This window comes from Acinonyx jubatus, chromosome A3 (assembly GCF_027475565.1).
Source record: "Acinonyx jubatus isolate Ajub_Pintada_27869175 chromosome A3, VMU_Ajub_asm_v1.0, whole genome shotgun sequence".
Lineage (NCBI taxonomy): Eukaryota > Metazoa > Chordata > Mammalia > Carnivora > Felidae > Acinonyx > Acinonyx jubatus.
Window position 1 is genome coordinate 95,811,424 of NC_069388.1, and position 8,841 is coordinate 95,820,264.

General features: G+C 34.5%; 1 pseudogene; it reads right to left on the minus strand.

The window, feature by feature from the left end:
* Positions 1–1,319: 1,319 nt before the first annotated feature.
* Positions 1,320–1,439, minus strand: LOC113603334 (uncharacterized; annotated as a pseudogene).
* Positions 1,440–8,841: the final 7,402 nt, after the last annotated feature.

Here is an 8,841-nt window from a genome sequence, read left to right on the forward strand (position 1 = left end):
CCATTAGTTTTTGCCTCATGTGTTTGGTGGTCTACTGTTAGGTATATAAACATTTGGGATGGTTATGTCTTCCTATATAATAAACATTTTATCACTGTTGTAATGCCCTGCCTTTATCCCTGATAATACTTTAGTTCTGAATTCTGTTCTATTTGAAATTGATATCGTTAATTTATTTTTTTAAAAAATAGTATTAGCATAGTACATCTTATTCATGCATTTGTTTTTAATTCATGTGCCTTTTTATTTAAATTGGATTTCTTATAAACACTATATAGATAGGTCTTCTTTTTGATTGACTGTGAAAATCTTTGTCTTTTAATTGGTACATTTAGGCCATTGACATTCCAAGTGATTATTGCTATCCAATATACAATTGAATTGATATCTATTATATTCATCACTGTTTTCTATTTGTTGCCTTTGTTTTTATTCCTATTTTTGTCTTCCATTATTTTTTCTGCCTTTTGTGGTTTTAAGTACATATTTTATGATTCCATTTTCTCTCCTTTCTTAGCAAGTCACTTATATGGTTGACCCTTGAATAATATGGGGATTAGAAGCTCCACAAACCCACCCCTCCACTGCACAATTGAAAATTTACCTAAAACTTTTATGCCCCGAAAACAACTACTAATAGTCTGCTGTTGACTGGAAGATATACAATAACATAAACAGTCCATTAACACATTTTATGTATATGTATTATACACTACAGTCTCACAATGTACAAGCTAGAGAAAGAAAATGTTATTAAGAAAATCATAAGGAAGAGAAAATACATTTATAGTACTAAAGTCTAAAATATCCATGTATAAATGGACCTGTGCAGTTCAAACCTGTGTTTTTCAAGGATCAACTGAATTTGGTATTTTGTTTGTTTTGCTTTTATTTTTAACTCTTTTTTGGGAGGGACAGGAAGTAGGTTTTATTGGTGATTAAGGATTAGGCAGTGACTGAAGCTGATGACTTTAGGAATGTAGGGCCTGCCATTTCTCTAGGGCCACAATTAGAATATATTTGACCCCACAGCCAACAATGATGAGCTTCTTTTCAGCCACCATGTCTTCAAATTCATTCATATTAAACTTAGTAAAGCCTCTCTTCTTGAAGATGTGGGTCTTCCAGCAGCCAGATAACTTGAACTTGACCCTGCATAGGACCTCTGTCCTTGTTTTGTGGTGTGGAACTGGTGAATCTGATGGTTTGCCCAATGGGGATCTTGGCCGCTGTAGTCTAGGGCCAAAGGCACCCTACATATCTGTCTGGGGCCTAGAATGGAGACAACTTGAGGTCAGACATAAATGTCCAATAGAAAGGTCCGTCTCCATGTACTTAGGGCAAGCCATATGAGTAACAGACTGCATATACTACTAAGGAAGCTGTGTTTGCAGTCATTGGACATCTAAAAAGAGCCTGGTCGGTTTAATTGGCTGCAGTTTGCTTTTGTTGTTGTTTTGTTTCTTTTGTTGTCGTTTTTAAATTGTTTTTAGTGTTTGTCCTAGAGTTTTCAATATACATTTTATAGGCTAATCCAAGTCCACATTTAAATAATGCAATGCTAATCATGGGCAGTGTGAGTACCTTACAATAACAAAATAATCCTAATTTCTCCTCCTGTCCCTTGTATCATTATTATCATTCATTTAATTTAGGCATAGATTATGTAATCAAATACATTTTTGGTATTATTATAATTAACACATTGATATCTGATCAATTAATGATCAGAAAAACAATTTTTTTATTTAACTTTACATATCAATTCTTTGATACTATTCCTTTTCTTACATTTGTCTAAGTTTCTGACCTATATTTGTTTTCTTTCTCTAGAGAATGTATTTTAGTATTTCTTGCAGACCAGGCTTATTGGCAAAAATATACCCTCAATCTCTGAGAAAATGTCTGCTTTATTTCTTTTCCACTTTTGAAGAATGATTTCCAACTTGGTAGTCTTTTTTCCTCCCTATACTTTAATTATGAGTGCAATTCTGATATATGTCCCTCTGTAGGTAAGGAGTTTATTTTTTCTCCCTGTGGCATTTTTTCTATGGATTATTTCTATGCATCTGATTTCCTGTAGTTTGAAGTGAAATTCCAGGTGTAGTTTTTGAGGGGCATTTATCATGCATAGTAGGATTCCTGAGATCTCTGGATCTCAGAGATTCCTGGATCTGTGGTTTTGTGTTTGATATTAATTTGGGGAAATTCTCAGACATTATCATTTTGTTTTTCTTCTTCTGGTAGTCCTATTATGTGTATGTTACACATTTTGTATTTGTCCCACAGTCCTTGGATAACCTGTTCTGTTTTGTTTTGTTTTGGTTTTTAGTCTCTGTTCTCTTTTCTTTTTGGTTTTCAAGGTTCATTGATATATCCTCTAATTCAAAGATTCTGTCTTCAGCTATGTCCTGTGTACTATGGAAGGAATTCTCATAGTTGTTTTATCTACCTCTCTCTTTGTTTGTTTTTGTTTTTTTTAAGTTTATTTATTTTGGGAAAGAGAGAGAGAGAGAGAGAAAGTGGGGAAGGGGCAGAGAGAGTGGGAGACAATCACAAGCAGGGTCCACGCTAGCAGTACTGAGCCCTACTCAGGGCTCAAACTCATAAATGGCGAGATCATGACCCGAGCTGAAATTGAGTCAGAAGCTTAAGGGACTGAGCCACACAGGTAACCTGGGACTTTGTACCTCTTAAACCCTTTCACTGATTTTGCCTATTCCTCTACCACTCTCCCTCCTCTCTGGCAACCACCAATTTGTTCTTTAAAGTTATGAATCTGGTTTTGTTGTTGTTGTTGTTGGATTTTTTTTTTTTAGATTCCATATACAAGTGAAATCATATGGCATTTGTCTTTTTCTGGCTGATTTACTTCATTTAGTATTATAGCCTCTAGGACAATCCATAGTGTTGCAATTGGCGAGATTTCTTTCTTTTTTATGTTTGAGTAATATTCCATTGTGTATATATATATATATATCCCACATCTTCTTTATCTATTCATCTCTTGATGGACACTTAGGTTGCCTCCATATCTTGGCTGCTGTAAATAATGCTGCTATCTATCCTGTTTCTATACTCTAGTGACAAAGCAGCAGAAAGATAACTTAAGAAAACAATCTCAAAACATTGGTCTGATAATTCCAACATTTCTGCTGCATCTGGTTCTGATGCTTGTTCTGCCTCTTCAAATTGTGCTTGTTTGTTTTTTATCTTTTGGTATATTTTGTAATTTTTTTTCTTGATAACGGGACTTGATATACTGGATAAAGGAACTGCTGTAAATAGGGCTTTAGTAATGTGGTGTGAGGTGTGATGGGAGGGGAAGTTTTCTATGGTCCTGTGAGGTCTGCTGGTGAGTCTACTCCTTTGGACTATGAATTTCACAAGTGTTTGTCAGTGTTTGTTTGTTTTTATGTATTTGTTTTCTTGTTTACTCTGTCTCCAGTTCAGTGAACAGGATGGCTAGGGAGGACAGGAATTGGGTATCCCCCTTTTGCCACGTCAGTTAAGCTGTGGTAATACCCTAGCAAGTTAGGCTCTGGTTAATTGGTCTCTCCTGAGGGCAGGACTTGTTAAGAAGAACATGGTGTCGTTCAGTATTTCAAAATGCTTCCTTTTCACTTCCCTCTGCCAGAGCTGAAGGGGATTTTCCTCAGATATTTACTGTGAGGACCTGTTTGAGCTTCTGGAGGTAAACCTCACAAAATTCTTCCCTTCCTACACTGCCTGTGTTCCCTCGTGTTCCTGCCCTGGCACTGGTTCTTGAAAGCTCTGCTGTGAAGATCTGCTCAGGTAAACCACAACTCCCTAGATTCACCTGGCTGTCTGTCCCGTCTTGAGGGCAGTGTTTTGCCCTGTGTCCTCTTTTCTTTAAAAAAAATGTTAATATTTATTTATTTTTGAGAGAGAGAGAGAGAGAGACAGAACATGAGTGGGGGAGGGGCAGAGAGAGAGAGAGAGAGAGAGAAAAAGAGAGAGAGGGAGACACAGAATCTGAAACAAGCAAGCTCCAGGCTCTGAGATGCCAGCACAGACCCCAACACGGGGTCAAACCCAGGAAGCGTGAGATCATGACCTGAGCTGGAGTCAGATGCTTAACCGACTGAACCACCCAGGCGCCCCAATGTATCCTGTCTTCTTGAGCACACAAGAAGAGTTATTAATTTTTCAGTCTGTTCAGCTTTTCAGTACAGAGTGGCAACTTCCAAGTATTTTACGTGCAAAACTGGAAACTGGATCCCCTTCTTTTTCATAGTTTGACATTTATGGAAAGTTACAAAGATATTACAGAGTTCCCATGTACAGCATACCCAATTTCTCCTACAATAACATTTTACATTAATATGGTATATTTAATATATATATAACATATTTGCACAGTATCAGTGCATTATTATTATACGAAGTCCATTCTTTATTCATACATTTCCTCAGTTTTTACTAAATGTTTTTTACTGCTAGGATCCCATCCACGGTAAATATTACATTTATTCATCATCTTTCCATAGGCTTCTAGGAGCTGTAACAGTTCATTTGACTTCCTTGTTCTTGATTACCTTGACAATTTTGAGAAGTATTGGTCAGGTATTTTGTAGAATGTTTCTTATTTGGGGTTTCTCATGATTGCACAGGAGTAATGCATTCATGGGAGTCAGAACACAGAGGTAAGGTGCCATTCTCACCATTTCATATCAAGGATATATATTCTCAAGATGACTCATTACTGTTGATGTTTACCTTGATTCCCTGACTGAGGACATGTTTGCCAGATTTCTCTTCTGTAAACTTACTGGGATCCCCTTCCCTTTCTATACTGTCTTCTTTGGAAGAAAGTCACTTTACACAGCCCACACATAAGAGGTAAAAAATTACTTTCTACCTCTTTGAGAGTTGGATTATCTACAAAAATTATTTTGAAGACTTATCCACAAGAGTTCCGCCTATATTTTCCCATGTATTTATTTGTGTGATTATACCAGTATTCATAAATATTTATTCTATATTTTGTGATGTAATCGAATAATTATTTAATTTGTTGCTCAAATTATTCCAGTTTTATCCATGAGAGCTCTTTTAGTTGATTTTTGTATATCCTTTAATATACCTATACTCTTATTTGTGTATGTGTATTTAGCACTTTCCTACTTTCTGGAATAATAAAATTCATCTTATATATTTCTTGTCTTGGTCCTAGAATTAGGGATTTATCCAACGAACTCTTTGGTATAAAAAAACTAAGACCTGGGCATAAGGTGTCCTCTCTCTTTTTTTTTTTTTTTTTTTTTTTTTTTTTTTTTGGTTTTCTTTGGTTTTGTTTTGTGTTCTCCCCTTGAATCTCATACTTTCAAACTTTTGGCTCAATTTCTTCATTTTTAAGTACATTTTTTAGAAATTCCTTGAGTTTGTTGGTGCTGGATTTTAATATCCTTAGCTTCTCTTTATTTTTATATGATTTTATTTTTCCATCAATCTTTAAAAATTAATTATAAAAATACAGATTTTACTAATTCCATTGCATAATCATTTTTATATATAAAATTTACCTCATTTTTATAATTATGTACTTCATAATTGAATATCATTAAATTACTTTATAGCTTACATTGTTTTGTATTGTAGCTGAAGCATTTGATTTTGGAAGACTATTTTTTAAAGAGCTTGTCCTTTTTTTTTCTTTTTTTTTAAGTTTATTTGTTTCTTTTTAGAGAGAAAGAACAAGCAGGGAAGGGGCAGAGACAGAAAGGGAGAGAGAGAATCACAAGCAGGCTCTAGCACTGACAGCACAGGGCTGAGTGTAGGGCTTGATCTCATGAACCCTAAGTTCATGACCTAAGCCAAAATCAAGAGTCTGATGCTCAACCAACTGAGCCACCCAAGTGCCCCTGATTTCAAAAGATTTTAAGGTAAAGATTTTTATGGTACTGTCCAACTCAGTAACAGCATCATATTTCTCCTCCTTCATGATTTAATATTATAGACATACATAAGGACTGTGATAATTTGAAACAAAAAGTGTTGACCTATGAATTCTCTCTCCAACCATAGTCATCTCAGTGGGTCATGACCCATGCTCTCTCCCCTTCCTTCTTCTCATCTCATACTGACTCTAACATTCCAACTGCGGCATACTATATTTTTGTAAAATGTTTTAAGGACTTTTAAAAAGCCAATCTCTATATTAATTAAGCAGAGTTTTATACACAGCTATGAATTAAATTGACTATAAAGTTATTAATTGATGTGTTAAATTCCAAATGCTAAGTTTAGATTTGTATATTATGCCATTCAACTGACTGGGTAGAAAAAATAGAATTGAAGTGATTACAAAAGCAGGAAATTAGTTCAGGTTAAAGATGAATCCCTGAAAAGGGAAATTGAGTGTTGTGCCATATTTTAAGCTTATGTTTAAGAAAGAATTGTTAGCACTTACAGTACAGGTAACTTGAGTGAAATAATAAAGAAAGGCAAAGTAGAGAGTAAGTATATATTTATTTGGCTGAGTGTTGGTTGGGTATGGTGCCATTTAGTGAGACAAGAGAGAGGGAAATATACTGGAACAATGCTATGGGGATATTTTTAGGCATATAGACTACAATGTGTCTCTGTTAAGGAGGTATCCAGAGATATTGATCTGCCCCTTTAAGACATATGAACAGAATATAGGTTTAGGAGTAATAAACAAAGTGTTGGTTCTTGATGAGAAGCCTCAGGAATAGTAGATAGGGCTTTCCAACTTTATCAGAAAGAATATCTTGACTCACTGCCCAGTTAGACTAATTTTGATACAAGTTCATCTTTATCTGGTAAGTTTCTCTGTAGCAACTATCAGTTGATCTATAAATTCTTATGTATTAAGATCTTATGTCTAAATTCTTCCTAGATAGAACTTAATGACTGGAAGTAATCATAAAAGTAAAAGCTAAAGTGAAGATAGCAGCCTTATTTTTAGCTTGAACATTGTCAGACTGCTTGTCAATAACCTGTTGTTATATGAGTTAGGAGACTTTCTGATTTAGAAGACTATCGGAGGTTGTTAAAATTCTCAATACACATCAGCTATAAAAAAATTCTGCACAGATTTTGGCCTTTAGAAAACAAAACCTTATTATACTGTCAGTGTATGTGCATTATAAAAGAATCTGAATTTCTTTGGAATATGTATATTCTATGACATTCCATGACACTTGAACTATCCCTCTTAAATCTTGAAATGGGTCATCCTCAGAAAACTCAAATCAGTCTGGCAAGCAAGCCTCTTGTGTAGTAAACCTTTCTCTACTGAGACCTACAGGTATTATCTAGCTTAAAATTTATGAAAAAAGACTTATCCATCTCAAATTTTTAGTAATATTAGACATACTTAGGTCTTTGCATTTCAAACCCCCATTTTTTTTCTTTTTTTCCCCTCTCTTTCTTTCTCATTGTCTCTTAATCTCTCATAAAAGAAAAAAAAAACTTTACTTCCACTTAGTTCTGTAATACTGTAGAAACACTGAAATACAGTAGAAATGAACAGAATATGAAGTAATAATTACTCATCATTGAATAACAAAAAGTAACAAAATGGGGCTGGAATTTCCTTTGCCTTTAGTTTAATAGTCTAAGAACCTATTTCTGAGGAAACAGACTATAGAGTTATTCCTGGTGATAAATACGATCGCATAGTCACACAAATCAGAGTGAGAGTGTTTTTAGGAGAAAATTAGATTTGTGTAGTCTTATAAGGTTATATATTAAAATAATCACATAAATATGTATCAAATCTTACTTTATAGTAATATGAAGATACATAATATTAAAATTATTTCATTTAATAGTTAAGGGATAAATTTTTATATTAGAGCTAAGAAAAATCATTTAACCTTACCCAATATTATGTGGTATCTGGGAATATGACTATGGAAATTCTTTCCTTCTTGTTTATATAGCTTTATGTAGTCATGAATATGAAAGCCAAAACCACAGGATATTTCAAGATGTTGTTCCTAGTTATTTTATTAATTTATTATTACTATTATTTTTTTTTTACTTGCTTTATCTTCTCAGGAAAATAAAGATGTACAGATGTCATTTAACCTACTGGTATCAAAACTTTTCAATTGAACAGAGATAACATTTTCCTTAGAAAAAAATATTTCATGAGAGTCAAAAGTTTTATTTTTTTAAATTTTTTAATGTTTATTTATTTTTGAGAGAGAGAGTGAGTGGGGTAGGAGCAGAGAGAGGGGGAGACACATAATCTGAAGCAGACTCCAGGCTCTAAGATGTCAGCACAGAGCCAGATGCAGGGCTCAAACTCACAAACCACAAGATCATGACCTAAGGTGAAGTTGGAGGCTCAACCAGCTGAGCCACCCAGGCACCCCATGGGTCAAGTGCTTTAAAAGGATTACAATTCTAGCCACTCTGAGATTGCAGTTGGAGATGACTTCCTTGTCCAGTTACCCACTCATTCTTCCTATGTTGTCCTCCGTATTGCGAGAGCTTCATGGAGCAATATTTGAAAAGCATTAACATATCACAATTTTCTTGTTAACTATATAAAGAAAATAAAATTTAGAATGTGTGATAAAACTGGAGGATATCTCCCGTATACTTACAAATACCTTTGCTTGTGCTTTTCCTGTAGAAAGGACACTTTCATCTTATCTACTTCCATCAATATTTAATTATAGATAGACCTGATAGCGATGTAGGATATCTTGCTATTACATATGTGTGGTATAAAGAACACCACAACCACTCACAAATGTGATTTGGATCTAAGTGTGCAGTTCCATCTTTTTAAATTCAACCTGATTCAGGAAATGGTTCCTGGATCAGAAGTAACACCGAAGT